This window comes from Pan paniscus, chromosome 2, assembly GCF_029289425.2.
Source record: "Pan paniscus chromosome 2, NHGRI_mPanPan1-v2.0_pri, whole genome shotgun sequence".
Lineage (NCBI taxonomy): Eukaryota > Metazoa > Chordata > Mammalia > Primates > Hominidae > Pan > Pan paniscus.
Window position 1 is genome coordinate 115,340,445 of NC_085926.1, and position 21,847 is coordinate 115,362,291.

A 21,847-nucleotide genomic window follows, 5' to 3' on the forward strand; every position below is an offset into this window, starting at 1 on the left:
ACAAAGATGGACAGATATGCCATGGTGAAATGATGGAGGACACAGCATTACCAGGGAATAGATTTGCAGGACCACATGTGCTGTGTGGCCTACATATACAAGAAATAAGCCATGTGGAGGAACAATTCTGCAGAATACCTCCCACCAAGCCTGACATCTCTGCATGTAAGAATTCTTATCCGCAATTATCATCTTAGTCTATTTGATTTACCATTCTACCCAGAGTCTTATAAGTGGAATAAAAGGGTTAACTCATACTCTAAGAATCTACTCCTCGGGCTTACAAATGTATCTAGTTTACTGAACAATTAATATTCTTGTTATTATATACACAGAACTGTAGATACTATACATTATGGGTTGGTGAAAACCATATATATGAGGCTTGAGAGAATAATATCTGGTTTCTACTAACTTTCTGATCTACCCAGTTTATGCCGTTGCCAGCTCTCTTAACATTCCGGTGCCGTTTGCTGTCAGCATTGGCTTCTCTATTTAAGGAGTTTTAGCACTAATTGCTGGGAATTCAGTCATTCTTCAAGCATCCCAGTTCTACACAAGTGGGACTTTTCCATCTGTGCAAGGCCTAAGGTCTAGCCTTGCACAGAACCATTAATACAGAAGGCTCACTCTCCTATTCTTACGCCCTACAATACCAACTGCAGTTTATTCCCAAGAACTGACTAGAGTTCTAGTCTCTCTGTTTTGAGAGATTCACTTTTGGTCTCTCCGTGATGTGTAGCAATGAGAAGAATTCTTTTAGCCAGTATCTTTGATGGTATAAAGCAGTTTCAAGTAAAGAAATCTACCAGGGAACTAAAGAGCATACAGGTAAAAATGGATAGATATAGAACTCCTTCTTCAGAAAAGTCCTAAAAGTGAGTGAACTCTTAACACTCCTCACACAAGTTCTTAGAGGAAGAGTGTTTCACCTACCTCACTGGTTTTACCTCATAAGGCCTTTCTCTCATCTGGCTGCCATTGTTGAGTTTAATTCCATATGGAGTGCTCGAAATCCCAGTGTACTCGTGCATAGATTTTTCTTCCTATTTAATTAATCTGAGGTTCTTTCCTTTATTGTTTCTACCATAGCTAGAATTCAAATCTATTGCCTACCTTGTATATAAGTAGAGAATTGAGGAAATAAGATATTTCAGGTCAGGATTATGGAATGAGACATACATATTCACATAGGTATTTTCTGCTTTTTTTGACCTAGCCTCAAACACAAAATATCGAAGATTTAGGGAACTACAAGAGCCTTCAAGGAGAAAATGATAGCACATTCCTATTGAGGCTCAACAGGACGAATAATAATCATATCTAACATTTAATACAAACTTTCTTGGTAAAAGCGTTTTTATAAGCATTTAATATACATTATCTCATGAAATCTATGACAGATCTATGAGCCAGTACTATTACTTTCCACTTTTTATGAATGAGGAAATCAAGTATTAGAGGAATTAAAACATTTTCCCATGGATCACTTGCTCATAAGTGGTACATCTGGGACTTGAACTCAGGCAGTAGGGCTCCAGCACACATATCCTTTACCAGTGCTCTCAACATCAAGTGAACCCTTTATAAGGGTAGAGCTACACAGAGCCACAGGCTCCAGATACCACCTTTGCCTCTACCATCCAAAGTGCTTCTCCTGTGCATACATAGATTACATTCTCCCAAATTAAAATCAACAAGACAGACACTGATGGAATCCAAAGTAAAAATTGCAGAATCTATGGGACATTTTGGTCATTGATGTAGAGAGTAAATAAAAATGTTTGAAACCAAGACAGATCTTCATACTTATATCATGTGAGGTAAAATGTAACTATTGGCTGATCTGAGGCTTCATTCTACTGACTACATGTCCTCTTGATTGATATACTGGCACTAATTTTAGAAATGAAAAAGGGTCACATAGATGCAGAGTATTCAAATATAACTGTTCAAGTAAATTTTAACGGCTGAGCATATGTGACAGGCCTGTGTTATTCTTTTTGCCATCTCTTCCCTCTTGCCTGCACTGTGAAGCTTCAAAAACACTGCCAATGCAACGGCAACCCTGCTGCCGAGGCCCAAGACAAACAATGGCAAAGATGGTAGATGAGCCAGTGATTACAAGTCAATAACAATTTTGCAATTATACATTCTATAACCAAATTAGAAACAATGTCATTAAGCCTCAATGGCAAAAAAATTAATTAATTTAATATAAAAAAATCTTCCTTGTTTGTCCAAAGTAAATACCCTGGGAATTAGCACTATGTCATTTGGTAATTACTACAGAACAATATAGGAATAGATCATGACTGGTGTCTAGAAAAACAGCAATCACATTTTGCCTTCTAATTATGGCAGCACTCTCAAGAAACACAGGGAGCAGTGCACCCTGCTGTTACACCACGGCAATAACACTCATTACCCCAGTAAATACTATGGAAATGTGCAGTAACACACAGGGGCCTCCCTGCTGTGAGGCTGTGGCAGAATCACTCATTAGGCTGGGAAGTATCACTCGATCGTCTTTAATTACTTCCAAAATATACGATAACCTGCCCACAGTTAGAATGCGGTGATATCACTCGTTACTTCTCCCTCCCTGCTCCCCCCCACCTTTTTTTTTTTTTTTGTAACTTACTAAGAAACCCTGCAGTAGCCTTACTATAGTGGTGATGTATTGTAACTTATACCAATTTAATCACATAGATTTGTGTGCTTTTGGCCAACATATGCTCCCAATGTGAAATGAGCACAAGAAAAATATGCTCAAATACTGTTATCTTTCTAGCAAGATCCCTTTTCTCACGTTATTGAGTTGTGGCAACACTGTTGTAATCCTTTCTTTTTATTCTGGAAATTAGAGTGATAATTACACCGTAGTCCCCTGGAATCCAGAGTACTTGTAATTATATCCAGTTACCTAGGAAAACAGCAATTTCAAACCTATTACCCACAGGTATCATTTATGTTTATTGCCCTATTTGTGAAGCTGCTTTTACTCTGAATTCCAAGTGGCAGGATGCTTCACTGAGGTACTTGTGCTCCGGAGGAAGGGAGAAAGGACAGAGGGAGGGGACAATAGGAAGAGGCCTCTACTCCTTTTCAGGAGGCTTAGGTCTGATCTCTATTAGAAAGGGTTTGTTCAGGCCCTTTTCAAATGGATAAGGCAGATTATGGGACTATGTTTTCCTCACACAGTTTGGAGACAGGGCTCAAAGTTTCAGGGTTTTGTGTTTGACACCTCCCATTGTGCTCACTTGTCTCAATGTGCCACAAATGCCTGCAGTAAGGCTAAACTAATTCTTGATTATGACTCACCCTGGCAGGTGAATTAACAGCTTTTAGGACAGCAGTTTCAAAAATAATTAAACCTAGGTGTTGCTATTTTCATAAGAAAGAAGAAAATAACTGTTATGCCACAGCATTCATCACTTTGATTTGGACAATTTATTCTAAACATCAGTACTTACTTAAGAGAGGTTTTGCATGTAGTTATTCAGTAAGCCATTCGTATTCCAAAAGAGGGAGTGATGGATGGAGGTTTCCTTCTCTTGCTAATTTTTGGAGTGATTTGTAAGATTATAATTTTATAAGGAAGACCTAATCTTAGACTTACAAATAATAATATTGTGTACTGAATATTTAAGTCAAGTACTAGTTAGCTGTAACAATAACTCAACACAAGAACGTTATTGACCCCATGTATAGATAAAGAAATTAAGCCTCTGAGAGGTTAAGTAATGTGCTCATGATTATTCAGTTAGAAAACAGTACAGCCAGGATTTGATCTCAGTTCATTCAAGCCTCCGATCTTGTCCTTTTGCTATACTATCACACTACTCCATCAGGTGCTGCATCTATTTCTATTGGCTTCAAGTTCTGTAATGCTTCTTGACATATAAAAAGAAAACTTGCTCAGAATGTTTAAATTATGAAAAAACTTCCCCACAAAATGTATTTCCCTTATGAGGGAGAAAGACTCAGGTACTTTTAAGCTGAAAATATTAGTAGTTGTATGTCTTTTCCTTTACCCTGTGTTAACAGCCACTTGAAGACATACGAAGCCTTCATTTTCACCCCAAATTGGGCTTTGGGTCTTATTCACCATTTATCACAAACTATTCTGAAGAATGAAACAGCATTGGAGAAAATGAAAACTTGGGACTTCTAAAGTTTAACTTGGGAGTCTATTACTGAATTCAAGTATTAAACTGGGCAAAGTCTTCTTGCCCGAATGATTAATTAATTAAAGTCAAGCATTCATTCATTTTTGTAAAATAACATTTTATATGTATTTTTATTTTTACTGTTTATTTTCACATACCTTTTTAATAGACGTTTGGTAATAGCTCCTTTTTTTGCACTGATAGAGAAATAAGTTCAACTTCAGTATGATCCACTTAGTTTCTCAAAACATGATATTAGAAGCATAAATCCAATGTATTTTAATAAGAAAAAGCAACATAAATGTGAACATATTACACACATTTGTCTGAAATCTATTGAGGTACAGTAAAAAGTGTAATTCCAGAGTTAAACACACAGAGTTGTTTTAAATTACTTTCATTTAAAACACTTACTGCATGCACAACATGATTTAACTACAGATAATAGTACTAAAATGATTTCTCTAAGGTATCTTCAGAGATAGCGATTGCGTAAAGATCACAAATCTAGGAAAGTGTCTCTACTTTACCAAAACAGCATTGGTCATGATATCAGGTCATCCACTAGAAATTGTGACATGGGCATTTTGAAAGCAGAGCTTGGCATTCAGCAGTTACCAGCTTGCTAGTCAGAGGGCATGTCATACAGTCTAAGAGAGCTGCATTCATTTCTGGTCAGGCCACAGATGCAGGTTACCAGGCAAATGTTTCATTGTCCCCTAGGGTAAGCAAACTGAATCTCCCAGGAAGATACGTCTCTATTATTCTGAGAAGGCTATTATTGAAATTAGTTAAGAAAACCAGTTATCTCCCTGTTATTTAAAAATCTGTCAGTGTAAAGACGGATGGCATTACTCAGAATCAGAAAATTTGAATTCCAACACTTGATTATGAAACTTGGTAGCTGTGGGGGGCGGGGCCAAGATGGCTGACATTCGGATGCCTCACAGGCAACCAAGGTATCCAGGTTCTCTCATCAAAATTGCCTAGAAGGTTGATGTGACCCACGAAGAGAAGGAAGAGCGGTGTTGTGCCGCAGCCCACCTGAGAGCGGGCAAGGGGAGCTGCCTCCCCCCCAGCCAAGGGAGGCGGTGAGTGAGCACACTACCAGGGAAACTGTGCTTTTTCCTTGGAACTGTGCAACCCATGGATCGGAAGATCCCACTTGCAAACCCACGCCACCGGGTCCTAGCATCCCAAACCCTGAATGCAGATTCTTACAGCCTCTCAGCTGGAGTCTGCTTAAGCCTATCCAACTCCCCCGCAGGGAGGGGTGACCAGCATGGGCTGCCTGACACTGCCCTGTGTCTAAGCTGTTTGAACTCCTTGGGGGAGGGGCAGCAGCCAGCACTGGGACTCACAACTACCTAACACCACCCACGTTAAGCTCCCTGGGTGGGGGAAGAGCGGCACCCATTTCTACAGCTCCAGGTTGCGCTTTTCCCCTGCTGGAGCCAGGGGGGGCTGGATGGCTTGGTCCCAAGAGTTGTCCCCACAGCCCAACACACTGGCTGCTGCAGTCTGTGGCCAGAGTGCCTCTTCAGGCCCAACCCCGACCCATCCTTCTTCAGTGGGCAGGGCTTCCCTGTAGGATCTCCAATAACTCCAGCCAGAGGCTCATGGACAGAATTTGGATCTGCCAGGGCTGAGCCCCTAGTGGGAGGGGTGGCCACAGAATTTGTGGACCAGCAGACTTAGCCTCTCCTCCTGGTAGTTCTGAGGAATCCGGGCAGCCCAGATGAGTGAATTTCTCCCCAGCAAAGAGACAAAGTGCTTCATTAAACGGGTCCTTCTCCCCGGGCCACCCAACTGGGTGAGACCGTCCAACAGGGGTTGTCAGACACCCCATGCAGAAGCAATCCTACTGACATGAGGCTGCTGCCCTACAAGATCAGAGGTCCCAGAAGAAGGAGCAGGCACCCATACTTTGCTGCTTTCCATCCTCCTTGAATGACATCTCCAGGGCGCGAATCAGATGGATAGGGCCTGAAGCGAATCCACAGCAAACTGCAGCAGCCCCACAGAAGAGGGACCGTACTATTGAAAGAAAAACGAACAAGCAGAAATTGACAGTAACAGCATCAACAACAACAACAACAAGAAAAAAAAGGCCTCCACAGAAAACCCATCCAAGGGTCAGCAGCCTCAAAGACCGAAACTAGACAAACTCATGAAGATGAGAAAGAATCAACAACAAAAAAATACTGAAAACCCAAAAGGCCAGAGTGCCTCTTCTCCTCCAAATGATAGCAACATCTCTTCATCAAGGGTGCAGAACTGGATGGAGGATCAGATGGATGAATTGACGGAAGTAGGCTTCAGAAGATGGGTAATAAAAAACTCTGCTGAGCTGAAGGAGCATGTTCTAACCCAATGCAAAGAAGATAAGAACCTTGATAAAAGTTTAGAGGAATTGCTAACTAGAATGACCAATTCAGAGAGGAACACACGTGACCTAATGGAGCTGAAAAATACAGCACAAAAACTTTGTGAAGTATACACAAGTATCAACAGCCAAATCGAGTAAGCAGAAGAAAGGATATTAGAGTTTGAAGACCACCTTACTGAAATAAGATATGCAGAAAAGCATAGAGAAAAAAAATAATGAAAAGGAATGAACAAAGCCTCCATGAAATATGGGACTTCATAAAAAGACCAAACCTACGATTAATTGGAGTACCAGAAGGAGATGGGGAGAACGGAAACAAGCTGGAAAACACACTTCAGGATATTATCCAGGAGAACTTCCCCAACCTAGTAAGACAGGCCAACATGCAAATTCAAGAAATGCAGAGAACACTATTAAGATACGCCACAAGAAGATCAACTCCTAAACACATAATCATCAGATTCTGCAAGGTCAAAATGAAAGAAAAACTATTAAGGGCAGCCAGTGAGAAAGGCAAGGTCACCTGAAAAGGGAAGCCCATCAGACTAACAGCAGACCTCTCAGCAGGAACTCTATAAGCCACAAGAGACTGGGGGCCAATATTCAACATTCTTAAAGAAAAGAATCTTTGACCCAGAATTTCATATCCAGCCAAACTAAGCTTCATAAGTAAAGGAGAAATAAAATTCTTTCCAGACAAGCAAATGCTGAGGGATTTTATTACCACTAGGCCTGCCCTGCAAGAGCTCCTCAAAGAAGAACTAAATATAAAAAGGAAAAACCAGTACTAGCCACTGCAAAAACACACCAAAATATAAAGACCAATGACACTATGAAGAAACTGCATCAACTACTGTGCAAAATAACCAAATAGCATCATGATGACAGGATCAGATTTACACATAACAATACTAACCTTAAATGTAAATGCGCTAAACACCCCTGTTAAAAGACACAGACTGGCAAATTGGATAAGGAGTCAAGACCTATCAGTGTGCTGTATTCAGGAGACCCATCTTACGTGCAAAGACACACACAGGCTCAAAATAAAGAAATGGAGGAAAATTTACCAAGAGAATGGAAAGCCAAAAAGGCAGGGGCTGCAATCCAGTCTCAGACAAAACAGACTTTAAACCAACAAGTATCAAAAAAGACAAAGAAGGGTATTACATAATGGTAAAGGGAACAATTCAACAAGAAGAGCTAACTATTCTAAATATATATGCACCTGATACAGGAGCACCGAGATTCATAAAACAAGTTCTCAGAGACCTACAAAGAGACTTAGTCTCCTACACAATAATAGTGGGAGACTTTAACACTTCGTTGTTAGTATTAGACATATCAACGAGACAGAAAATTAACAACAATATTCAGGTCTTGAACTCAGCTCTGGATCAAGTGGACTTAGTAGACATCTACAGAACTCTCTACCCCAGATCAACAGAATATACATTATTCTCAGTCCCACATGGCACTTATTCTAAAATCAACCACATAATTGAAAGCAAAACACTCCCCAGCAAATGCAAAAGAACTGAAATCATAACAAACAGTCTCTCAGACCACACTGCAATCAAATTAGAACTCAGGATAAAGAAGCTCACTCAGAACCACACAATTTCATGGAAATTGAACAACCTATTCCTGAATGACTCCTGGGTAAATAATGAAATTAAAACAGATATCAAGAAGTTCTTTGAAACAAATGAGAACAAAGAGACAATGTGCCAGAATTTCTGGGACATAGCTAAAGCAGTGTTTAGAAGGAAATTTGTAGCACTAAATGCCCACATCAGAAAGCTTGAAAGATCTCAAATCAACATCCTAATATCACAATTAAAAGAGCAAAAGAGCCGGGCACGGTGGCTCACGCCTGTAATCCCAGCACTTTGGGAGGCCGAGGCGGGCGGATCACGAGGTCAGGAGATCGAGACCATCCTGGCTAACACGGTGAAACCCCATCTCTACTAAAAATACAAAAAATTAGCCGGGCGTGGTGGCGGGCGCCTGTAGTCCCAGCTACTCGGGAGGCTGAGGCAGGAGAATGGCGTGAACCCGGGAGGCGGAGCTTGCAGTGAGCCGAGATCACGCCACTGCACTCCAGCCTGGGCGACAGAGCGAGACTCCGTCTCAAAAAAAAAAAAAAAAAAAAAAAAGAGCAAAAGAGGCAAGAACAAACTAATCCAAAAGACAGCAGAAGACAAGAAATAACTAAGATCAGAGAAGAAATGAAGGAGATAGAGATACGAAAAACCCTCCAAAAAATCAATGAATACAGAAGCCGGTTTTTTGAAAAAAATAACAAAATAGATCGCTAGCTAGATGAATAAAGAAGATGATGAGAAGAATCAGATAGACACAATAAATAATGATAAAGGGGATGTCACCAATGACCCCACAGAAATACAAACTACCATCAGAGAATACTATAAACAGCTCTACACATATAAACGGTAAAATCTAGAAGAAATGGATAAATTCCTGGATGCATACACCCTACCAAGACTAAACCAGGAAGAAGTTGAATCCTTGAATAGACCAATAATAAGCTCTGAAATTGAGGCAGTAATTAATAGCCTACCAACCAAAAAAAGCCCAGGACCAGACAAATTCACAGCTGAATTCTACCAGAAATACAATGAGGAGCTGGTACCATTCCTTCTGAAACTATTCCAAACAATTGAAAAGGAAGGACTCCTCCCTAACTCAAATTAAAAAAAAAAAAAGAGAGAAAACTTTAGGCCAATATCCCTGATGAACATCGATGCAAAAATCCTGAATAAAATACTGGCAAAGCGAATCCAGCAGCACCTCAACAAAGTTACCCACCACGATCAAGTCAGCTTCATCCCTGGGATGCAAGTTTGGTTCAACATATGCAAATCAATAAGCATAATCCATCACAGAAACAGATTCAAAGACAAAAACCACGTCATTATATCAATAGATGCAGAAAAGGCCTTTGAATAAATTCAACATCCCTTCACATTTAAAAACTCTCAATAAACTAGGTATTGATGGAACATATCTCAAAATAACAAGAGCTATTTATTACAAACCCACAGCCAATATCATTTTGAATGGTCAAAAGCTGGAAGCATTCCGTTTGAAAACCAGTACGAGACAAGGATGCCCTCTCTCATCATTCCTATTCAACATAGTATTGGAAGTTCTGGCCAGGGCAATCAGACAAGAGAAAGAAATAATGGGTATTCAAATAGAAAGAGAGGAAGTCAAGTTGTCTCTGTTTGCAGATGACATGATTTTATATTTAGATAACCCCATCATCTCATCCCAGAAACTTCTTGAATTGATAAGCAGCTTCAGCAAAGTCTCAGGATACAAAATCAATATGCAAAAAATCACAAGCATGCATTTACACCAACAACAGAGAGCCAAATCATGATTGAACTCCCATTCACAATTGCTACAAAGAGAATAAAATACCTAGGAATACAGCTAGCAAGCTATGTGAAGGACCTCTTCAAGAAGGACTATGAACCATTGCTCAAGGAAATAATAGAGGACACAAACAAATGGAAAAACATTCCATCCTCATGGATAGGAAGAATCAATATCATGAAAATGGCCATACTGCCCAAAGTAATTTATAGATTCAATGCTATTACCATCAAACTACCATTGACATTCTTCACAGAATTAGAAAAAAAAACTACTTTAAATTGCATGTGGAATCAAAGAAGACCCCATGTAGCCAAGACAATCCTAAGCAAAAAGAACAAAGCTGGAGGCATCATGTTACCTGACCTCAAACTATACTACAAGGCTACAGTAACCAAAACAGCATGGTACTGGTACCAAAACAGACATACAGACCAATAGAGCAGAACAGAGACCTCAGAAATAACACCACACATTTACATCCATCTGATCTTCAACAAACCTGACAAAAAAAAGCAATGGGGAAAGGATCTCCTATTCAGTAAATGGTACCAAGAAAACTGGCTAGCCGTATGCAGAAAACTGAAACTGGATCACTTCCTTACACCTTATACAAAAATTAACTCAAGATGGATTAAAGACTTAAATGTAAAACCCAAAGCCATAAAAACCCTAGAAGAAAACCTAGGCAATACCATTCAGGACATAGGCAAAGGCAAAGACTTTATGACCAAAACACCAAAAGCAATTGCAACAAAAGCCAAAATTGACAAATGGGATCTAATTAAGCTAAAGAGCTTCTGCACAGCAAAGGAAACTAGCATCAGAGTGAACAGACAACTTACAGAATGGGAGAAAATTTTTGCAATCTACCCATCTGACAAAGGTCTACCATCCAGAATTTACAAAAAAACTTAAACATATTTACAAGAAAAAAAAAAACAACCACATCAAAAAGTGAAAAAAGGATAGAACAGACACTTTTCAAAAGAAGACACTTTTCAAAAGAAGACATTTATGCAGCCAACAAACATATGAAGAAAAGCTCAATGTCACTGATCATCAGAGAAATGCAAATCAAAACCACAGTGAGATACCTTCTCACACCAGTCAGAATGGTGATTATTAAAAAGTCAGGAAACAACAGATGTTGGCAAGGCTGTGGAGAAATAGGAACACTTTTACACTGTTGGTGGGAATGTAAATTAGTTCAACCATTGTGGAAGACAGTATGACAATTCCTCAAGGATCTAGAACCAGAAATACCATTTAACCCAGCAATCTCATTACTGGGTATATACCCAAAGGGTTATAAATCATTCTACTATAAAGACACATGCACACTTATGTTTATTGAAGCACTACTTACAATAGCTAAGATATGGAACCAACCCAAATGCCCATCAATGATAGGCTGGATAAAGAAAATGTGGTACATAGACACCAAGGAATACTATGCAGCCATAAAAAAGAATTAGATCCTGTCTTTTGCAGGGACATGGATGAAGATGGAAGCCATCATCCTCAGCAAACTAATATAGGAACAGAAAACCAAACACCACATGTTCTCACTCATAAGTGAGAGTTGAACATTGAGAACACATGGACACAGAGCAGGAACAACACATACTAGGGCCTAATGGAGGTTGGAGGGTGAAGGGAGGGAACTTAGAGGATGAGTCAATAGGTGCAGCAAACCACCATGGCACACGTATACCTATGTAACAAACCTGTGCATTCTGCACGTTTCCTGTTTTGTTTTGTTTTGTTTTGTTTTTTCTTTAGAAGAAATAAAAAAAAACTTGGTAGCTGTATCTCCTTGACAAAGTCAGTACACATGTCTAGGCATTGTTGCTTCATCTTAAGGTGATAATAATACCCTGAACACCTAAAATCGTAAGGCTAAAGTAGATAAAGGATTGAGGTTTAGCAGTTTCATGTTTCAAACTTTTCCTGGAAAAAGTACACATTTATCTGACACTAATGAAATATGATTTGGTTCTTCCCTATGCTACACCCCATGAATTATATATATCAAACCACTTCTGTAAGTTTAATTAATGAATTGCATTATTAATTTATTTTTTTGGTTTGAATGCTTGGTCCCCTCAAAGAAAAGCTGATTTGAACCCATTGTACTTTGACTCTTAAGTGTCAAAAATAATATTCGTTTGAGTGTTTTCATTTTGACTGTGAGATGAGAGCCAATATAAGTATCTCTTTCCTCCACCTCAGTCCCACCAATCTTCATTTTTTAAGTGAGGTGCTGCTATAGTAAGTTTAGAACCTCACCAATATTTGCTAATAATTTTAAGATCTTCAGGGCATTTTAAATACTAATAGTTTGGGGCTAGATGTTTAGTATTTATGTCCACAGGGTACAAAGTCTTTTTTAGCTCATTAAATTTTGCTTTAATTAATCCTGCCACGGCTTTATAAAGAAGGTGCACTCTGCTTCAGGTTAAAGCATGCTGCCTAGGATTTATACGCCCTTTCCTTAGGCCATGGCATTTGTACCTATTATCCATTTCAGGCCCCATTTTAACATAGCTAGAAAAATGAAGGGAGAAAGGAAAATTTAGTTGCTTAGTTACATTTTATAAAAATAATACTTTATTTAGTTAGTTAGTTTGTTTTTTTGAGACAGAGTTTCACTCTTGTTGCCCAGGGTGGAGTGCAATGGCGCGATTTTGGCTCACTGCAGCCTCCGCCTCCCGGGTTCAAGCAATTCTCCTGCCTCAGCCTCCCGAGTAGCTGGGATTACAGGCATGTGCCACCATGCCCTGCTAATTTTGTATCGTTTTTAGTAGAGACGGAGTTTCTCCATGTTGGTCAGGCTGGTCTCAAACTTCTGACCTCAGGTGATCTGCCTACCTCGGCCTCCCAAAGTGCTGGGATTACAGGTGTGAGCCACCGCGCCCAGCCTAAAAATAATACTTTAAAACACCATCACTTCCAGCAATATCCTCACTACCACCAAGTCAAATAAAGAGACAAAAATTTGTATCCAATCAAAATTGACTCTCCAAATAATAGGCAGTTGATTCAATCTCTAATAGTCTATATTAAGGAACAATAATAATAATTAACTTTTTAATAGATTTCACCATCTCAAAGGCTCACAGCAAGTCTCAAACATTATCTCAATTCTTATATTGATCCTATGAAATAGGTAAAGTACACTATGCCCATTTTAAAGATGAAAAAAAATTGTGGTTCAGAGGAATTAAGTGACTTGCCTATGGGTTATACAAAGACTAAATAAAGAGATACAACATAAATCCAAATATCCCAATTTCAACTTTAAATGTCTACTACCTAAACCGCCCCCCACCCCACAGAAATGGCTGGAAGTAGATTAATGGAAGTTACTTGACCTTTATTTGATTAAAAAGAACATAAAATACTTTGATAGAAAGGCCTAACACTATTCCCAAACCCAATGTTCCATGGTCTTCTAAAAGAACTTTCTCAAGTCACTAGCAGGGAATCAATACTTATTTTCTAAGGTCTCCAGGCATTCCCAAGACTAGGTTCTTACATGCTTTCCTGATTGTTGAAAGGCTATGCTGTCTTTCGCCTCTTCTGCAGTACTTTCTTACATAACATCCTCTAGTTTACTACATGTATGGTCAGGTTTTGATGCTTGTTCTCCTACAGTGAGTGCATGAAGATCTTGAGTAATGCAGTCTATACCACAGGTGGAAAACTACATGCATAGTACAATGATTGACTTTGTCACTACTCAATGTAATAGTGTGGTTTTTAATGGACATCTCTATTTTCACTTTCTGTGAAACTAAATGTATTTTTGTCAGATTTCTCAAACCAAACTCAAGGAAGTAAGCTTTTCCTGTCTGTCTTCCATCTCTCCTTATCAGCTATAATCAAACATCCACTATGGCTTGTTTACTGATCTTATTCAAGTCATTACAATCTCCTGTAAAGAGCATCTTTCATGTGCAAGGGCAGATGACCAAGAGAGACATGCACTAGACATGTTAAGAGTACCCAGAAAGAGAATATGGGGTGAAAGACTGTTTGTAGAATAAAAGTGTGCATACAGAGATAAAAACTAGAGATAGTCATCATAGTTAAAGGAAAGAAAAAAAATCTATGACTGTAGCAAATGATATTTGCGTAAGAAAGCAATTATAAAGAAATGTGCATCACTAAAGGAATTTAATACTTTGAAATGAAACTGTTGTCTAGGAAATAAAGCTAGGTTTTACCAGTAACAAATGGCAAATAGTATAAAATAGAATGAGTTATACATTAGAAAAATGTTTCCTGATATGCAATCTTTTAAAAAGACACCAGTGGAATCATTTTCTACGGAAAAAATTTAAAAGAAGGCAGCATTTCATGAACTCTGTCTTGAGTTTTTGGAAATATCTCTTACTAATTATGACCTCTATGGTCTATATGGCAAATGCCTCTCACCTGGTAGGGTCAAAACACTTTGAGGGTTCCCTAATCTTGAAAATGATTGGAAATCCTCACATTTTAGGCCTGGAGCACTCAGCATTGATGCATGCTTCTGCCAGGCAATGGCAGCAGAGATACTAATGAAAGCAGCAGTTTAGTACGGTGCTCTGATTAGATCCTCAGGTTGGGGAAAGGGCAGGAAAGATGAGAAGAGGAAAGACTTTCACTGAAACTCTGATGAGAGATTCTAGAAGTAACACATTTTAATTAAGCTTCCTCCAAATCAGCAGGGAGTGAAAATTCAGCTAGTATTTTATTTTCCAATTTATTTCTTCAGGGAACATACCTAAAAACTGTTTTGAGGGTGAGCTATTATGTAACTGAAGGACACAATTTGATTATGAACAGGCAGAAACTTGTGAAATATCAATTTTAAGTACACATATTTTGGGATCACCTACCAAGGACCTTACAAAATTTTATGAAACATTGTCTAACTCAACCATGAGTCACCTGGTATTTCAAGTCACTGTTTCTCAGGGAAAGCTAAGTATTTTCTTAAGCTTATAAAAACATAATTCTTCTTAGTTTCTTCTTGTAGACATCTAGTCAGCTTCTATCACCCTGTACGCGCGCGCGCGCGCACACACACACACACACACACACACACACACACACTGCAGAGTTAGTTCTTTATGTTCCAGGCTCCTCATGTGTAAAATGTAGATAACAATAACTGCATGATTTCAGGATGAGTGCTGAGTGGTAATGTATGTGTTGAGGGCTCCACAGAAGTAGGATGGACCTCATACCCAAAATTTGGTCCAAATATTGAGACTGATGATGCTACACATACCCCAATGGAGTATGAAAAGGTTTATTATTCACACAAGGAGGCCCTTGGAAGGAGTAGCATAGGCTACCAAGTAGGTCCAAAAAAATGGCTAGAGATCAGGGGAGGGCCCCTGGCTTGGGGTGTTATGTTGGTTAGGGAGTGAGGCTGAGGAACAGATTGTCCAGCATAGACCAGGGCTTGCATCGTTTGAACCCCCTGCAGGTACCAAAGGAGGGAGCCCCTGGAATTTCTTATTAGCTTGCCCAGATATGGGGCAGAAGGGTAAAGGGAAGTGGTGGGGCTTGAAAGTTGTCAGCAGTTGAACATAAAAATGAACTCAGACTCTTTACTAACCTATACAAAGAATTTAGCACAGTGTACTTGGTAGATGTGCAATAAATGGTAGCTTTTTTATTATTGCTGTTAACACAATTATTATACCTATGTTTGTGCCTCCCACTGCTTGGCTGGCATGATGAAAACAGAATTTTAGAACATGGATCTAAAAGGTAATCAGTATGAATAGAACATAATTTGAGTAATTGCTTATGTGGCCCAAATATTATACCACAGTAGCAGCTTAAAGTGTTATGTTTAACATCATAGGTAAAGTGTACTGGACTTGGATTCACAAAACCCAGGCTTACATCTCAGCTTTATTCCTTAAGAACTACATGATTCTCAACAGTGGCTTACATGCCTTCAGACTTATCTGTTCAATACAGGTAATACCACCAATTCCACTGGGTTGTTATGAACAATAACTGGAAGATAATAAACAGACTAGCATATAGCAATTGCCCAGTACTTCAAAGATGCTCGGGGAACAACAATTGAATATGATTCTGAATATAACCCATTAAATCACTTTAATTCTCTGAGACTGATTCCCCTTATTTACAATACAAGGATAATAATAGTTATCTTACTTATTATACAGGATGTGATAAGAATCAAAATCAGCAGCAGATCCCGGATCTGATGGCACTTTCTAAAGGGAAATGTAAAGCATTTGTAAGGAAATGTAAATAATGTAAGACATTATTATTAAATACCTCACTTATCACATAAGCATTGCAGAGGAAACATTGTGGACGTGCTAGAATCTTGACACCACTCAAGCACATATGGTCCCCTCATGGTCTCAACTTCAGGGAAGAATTCCTAAATCAGGTCCACTTTTCATTGTATTTGCTAATCACATTACATGTTGAACATTCTCAAAAGCCCTGACATTTTCAAACAGGGCCAAAAAAGATTGATATGCCTGAGGAACCCAGATATTTACTTCCTCTCAGCCAAGAATCCCCATCTGTTGGTATCAGTTGACATTGGAGATAACTTGCCCCCAGTAAACATGCATTTTAAATCCTGACTTCAGAAAACAGACTCAGAAGATTCATCACTCAAGTTTTCAACAAGAGAAATAATTGAATAAGAATGAAGAAGAAAGAGTTGTATTGGAAAGCAGGGAAGCAAAAATATAAGTGGACAAAAGTTAGAGAAGTGCTTTTGGGAAATAAATAAGAATGGTGAACAAGGATGAGAAACATCTACCACACTGAATAGATTCACTCCAAGAAGTCAAGATTATTAGTGAAACCTCTTAGGGGAGACAAAACACAGCCATTTTCTCTTTCCTTCTTCCTTTCCCTTGTCTTCATGCCTCCCCAGCACAAAAACTGTATAACAGAGATATTCATGCCAAGTATGGATTGCTTTCTAGAGCCAGCACTCTAACTTTTGTCATAAGAAAATGATGCACACAGAAGCAACCTATATGCTGTGCTCTGTTATCTACTGATGCCTGTGTTCTCCTCAACACTGTGGCAGTCAACTATCTGGAGGGATATGGAGCTTAGTGGGAAGCTGCCACATCTTCACTTTTGCTTCAATAAGGTAAGGGGATCATGCTGTATATCTTCACACCTCTCTTCTGCCTTGTTATGCCAAATGGTATATTCAGCCAGGCATCTGGTAGTCACATGTTTACCGCACCAAAGAAAATTTTAGGCGCTTACAGAAAATAACTGCTCAGAATACATACAGCTTTATTCAATTGTAAGATAAAGATGTATCTATTTATATTCATTCTTTCATAATATTTGCAAAACCCGTAAGTATGGCACATGATATAGAAACCTAGTAGTAAAACTCTTGTCACTACACAGTGTCCTTGGCTTTAACCCACCAGTTTATATTTTTATTCAAGGATAAACCATCTTCTGGTATTATTATTATTTTGAGACAGAGTCTTGTTCTGTTGCCCAGGCTGGAGGGCAGTGGCATGATGTCAGCTCACTGCAATCTCTCCCTTTCGGGTTAAAGCGATTCTCATGTCTCAGCCTCCCAAGTAGCTAGGATGCACAACCAAGTCCAGCTAATTTTTGTATTTTTAGTAGAGACGGTGTTTCGCCATGTTGGCCAGGCTGGTCTTGAACTCCTGGCCTCAAGGGATCGCCCACCTCAGCCTCTCAAAGTGCTGAGATTACAGGCATGAGTCACTGTGCCTGGCCTATTCAGGTATTTTATATTCACTGTTTTTCTTCTCATAAAACTTGGTTAATGCTGAAGATCTCCTTAATTAGTTGGATAAATTACACCTTCCCACATGGAAAAATTCCTTGGGGGATGCATCAACATTTTTCTTCTGTATTTCCTCAAAGCACAAGTTATGGTTTCAGCGTATACAAGGTTTTCAAGAAATATTGCCATCAGATTGATTAAATGACTGACTGCATAGCTTTTTATTTTTCTTAACAGTTAAATAGCATTTATATTTCAATAAGGGGTTTTTACTCTGTAAATCACAGATTCCAAATCACAATTTGCAATAGCAGAGCTCACCTGCCAAAACAACTTCAAATTAAATAGCAACCTTTGTTACAGTATTTTGCAGCCATATCTGGGAAATGCAATTGACACTGGCATGGAGTAGAAATAGTTTCCACAAGGCAAGAAAAGGCATATTGACTGGCAGGAGCATGCTCTGTTGCCTTGACACACAAGCAAGAATTCGGCCCCAATCTGTTGGAGTCTCAAGGCTCACAAACCTGCCAGATTGCCATCTTTGGGCTGAAAGCAAAATAATCACAGTGGCTAAAAATGATAACTTGTGGATGGCTGGGATGGGAAGCAACATATTTAATCAATCTCTCCTTTTCACTCTGCAGGTTCTAACCATGAAAACTGCACTCCAACTACAGAGAATAATTTCCATTCTCAAACTCTGGAGGTAAGAATATGTCATTCCACGATCCCTGAGTAATCTTACTCACAGCTTCCCTAGAAAATGCACATTTAGATTTAGCTTGTTGATGAGATTCAAATAATAGGCTTCATTGACTCCCAAGAGACTATGAAGTATCAATTTTTTAGCTCTTTGATTTCTTAAACCCTTTCCAGTCTGGTCTCCTCCTACAGATCAAGCTATTCCTGGACTAATTCTCAGAGTTTAGGAATGTTGAAGGAACAGTTGTTATTTTTGTAACAAAATTTAATCTACCTGTGCAATTATTAGTTCTCAACACAGCTACTGTATACCTGTTACCATTTTTCTGATGTCATCTATATAGAAAGCACCAAGTATTTTCATGGTAGATCTTTCAGAATATATCTTCTAAAGAGTTGATTCTCTTTTTCTTTTCTTTTCTTTTTTTTTTTTTTTTTTTTTTTTTTGTTTGAGACAGAGTCTCGCTCTGTCACCCAGGCTAGAGTGCAGTGGCGTGATTTCGGCTCACTGCAATCTCTGCCTCCCGGGCTCGAGGAATTCTCATGCCTCAGCCTCCCTGGTAGCTGGGATTACAGGCATGCACCACCATGCCTGGCGAATTTTTTTGTATTTTCAGTAGAGATGTGGGTTCCTCCATGTTGGCCAGGCTGGTCTCAAACTTCTGGCATCAAGTGATCCTCCAGCCTTGGTCTCCCAAAGTGCTGGGATTACAGGTGTGAGCCACTGCTCCCAGCCAAAAGTTGATTTTTTGTAGGCAATTCTGAACTTTAAAATTTTATTTTCTGAGTCCTATTTCAAATATTTATGTTGTAATTTTTTTATTTATCAACATATATCCCTATTGTCTCTCATGCTTTTATTTCTTTAAACACCATAAATGAAAATAATTTCTTTAAAAAGCATAATAGTTTTTGATTTTGAATAAGGATCAATAGACTTCATCGTGACATTTCAGATATTTAGAACTGAAAGGAATACCAAGATGTTTAGGTAGATACTGATAATGACAACTGAAAGTAGTAGGTGAGTCACACTAGTGATGTTTAAACTGGTTGCCACAGTTTTCCCAAATCCTGGTAGACTGCTGGTGTGTCTGAGTTGTGGTCACAACTCCAAGGTGGTAGCTCTTGCCTACTTCTCTAAGAGCTTCACTACAGAGAGAAAAAAAAATTTCTCCAGAACTGGAAACCTCAAGTATTTAGAATAAAGAAAAGTATCTTTTCCTTTAATATGGGGTCTTGAGCTGAATGCAGCTTGCATCGTATGTTGACATTTTTAAGATGACGATTCAAATATCTCTCTTGGTAGCCTGGTTGTCATTATAATTACTTTTTATGTCAATGAGGCTACAGGCTTAAAAGCCTTTGTGTTTCTAGAAGATACACAGGACAATTGATCTGCACATTTTTCATAGCAATCCTTTTATAAAGCGGAGGAGGCATTTTCTAGTCTTCTTTTCCTCAGGGACACTATTCCAGTTTTTACTATTCTTTATGATCTCTTTTCTCTACTCCTATTTTGTTTGATTTTTATTTTATTTTTTATTTTTATAGAGTTGGGGTTACAAGCGCAGTTTTTTTACATGGAGATATTGTATAGTGGTGAAATCTGAGCTTTTAGTGTATTCATTGCTCAAATAATATACAGTACCCATTAAGTAATCTCTCATTCCTCACCACCCTCTAACTTCTGAGTATCCAATGTCTATTATCCCACTCTCTGTATCTATGTGTACACAGTATTTAGCTCCCATTTATAAGTGAGAACATGTGGTATTTGACTTTCTGTTTCTGAGTTATTTCTCTTACGCTAAAAACCTCTAATTCCATCCATGTTGCTAGGAAATGCATCATTTCATTCTTTTTCATGGCTGTTTACTCCTATTTTAAATCATGCTCTTCAGTATGCATTCTATTTTTTATACATCCTTTTGTTTTTAATAATACTGGAGATGAAATTTAGATACATGTTACTGAATAGTATAGCTTCATCTGAATGCTTTACATTCCATTGTATACTTCGGTGGATATAAATGATAATAGTCCTAGAGGTGAGAAGTTGCGGTTGCTGTTGCTGTTATGTCAGTTTAGTTAGTTTCTGACTTCTCTCTGAAAGCTTCCATCAGTTAGCCAATCCATATCAGTACTGATTTAGTCACGTAGGCATCAGTTATTATTTTATCTTATTTGTAAGGATTGTTTTCACAAAATGATAGGGATTATTACCTGTATCCTAAAAATAAATCTTTCAGTAATCAATATATGAAAAAGAAAATTATCATTTCAAGAAAATTTACATTTTCTTTTCTCCATAAATGCAAGTTACTTTTTGCATTTTTGGCAGGAAGTGAAAATTTCATAACAAATGCAGCAAAATTAAGCATTGAGCAGAGAAAGGTGTCAAAACATTGCACGATATTCAGCTGAGACTTACAAAGTATCATCAGCCAGATAAGGAAGAGAGAGAGGTGTTGTACTATTAAATTCTCCAGTTTTGAAATTTTCCATAAAGAATCGATGGGTCCAGAGTCTGGGTTAAAAACAAACAATATGAAATGAGGCTTGTTTCTAGAACTCTGGCCATTGTGACCCAGGGCCTGATTGTCACCATGCCACTGTACTCAACAATAGTTTTCAGGTTTTTAGATACTTCTGCAGACATATACAAATCAGTGAAAAGAAGAAAGGGATATTGTACAGATAAAACCACGTATTTGTATACATATTAGTCAATGCATAGATACTGAGCATCTTCTATGTACAGGGGTTATACCATGAGGGAACACAGGCATGATTTGCACTCATTGCAGTTTGTACACTTGAAGTCATACTCTGTTTGTATGCCTGTCTCCCCATTAGGGTGTATTCTCTTTTAGGACCAAAAACAAATTATTTCATTCTGTTTCTCCAGTCCCAACTAACATACTAGATGACTGATATACTAGATGACTGACTGCCAATTAAATGAATGGCTTAAAAATAAACAAATGCATTATGAATGCATGTGTAGCCTATGATTTTGGGTGGAGTTTTCCACCTCTTTGTGCTCTGTGTCCTCCTTTGTGATATGTCAAGCAAGATGGATTAAGAAGTATGCATGTTGGCCGGGCATGGTGGCTCACGCCTGTAATCACAGCACTTTGGGGGGCCGAGGCAGGCAGATCACTTGAGACCAGGAGTTTGAGATCTGCCTGGCCAACATGGTGAAACCCCATCTCTACTAAAAATGGAATAATTAGCCAGGCGTGGTGGTACATGCCTGTAATCCCAGCTACTTGGGAGGCTAAAGCAGGAGAATCACTTGAATCTGGGAGGCAGAGGTTGCAGTGAGCTGAGATCGTGCCACTGCACTCCAGCCTGGGCAACAGAGTAAGACTCTGTCTCAAA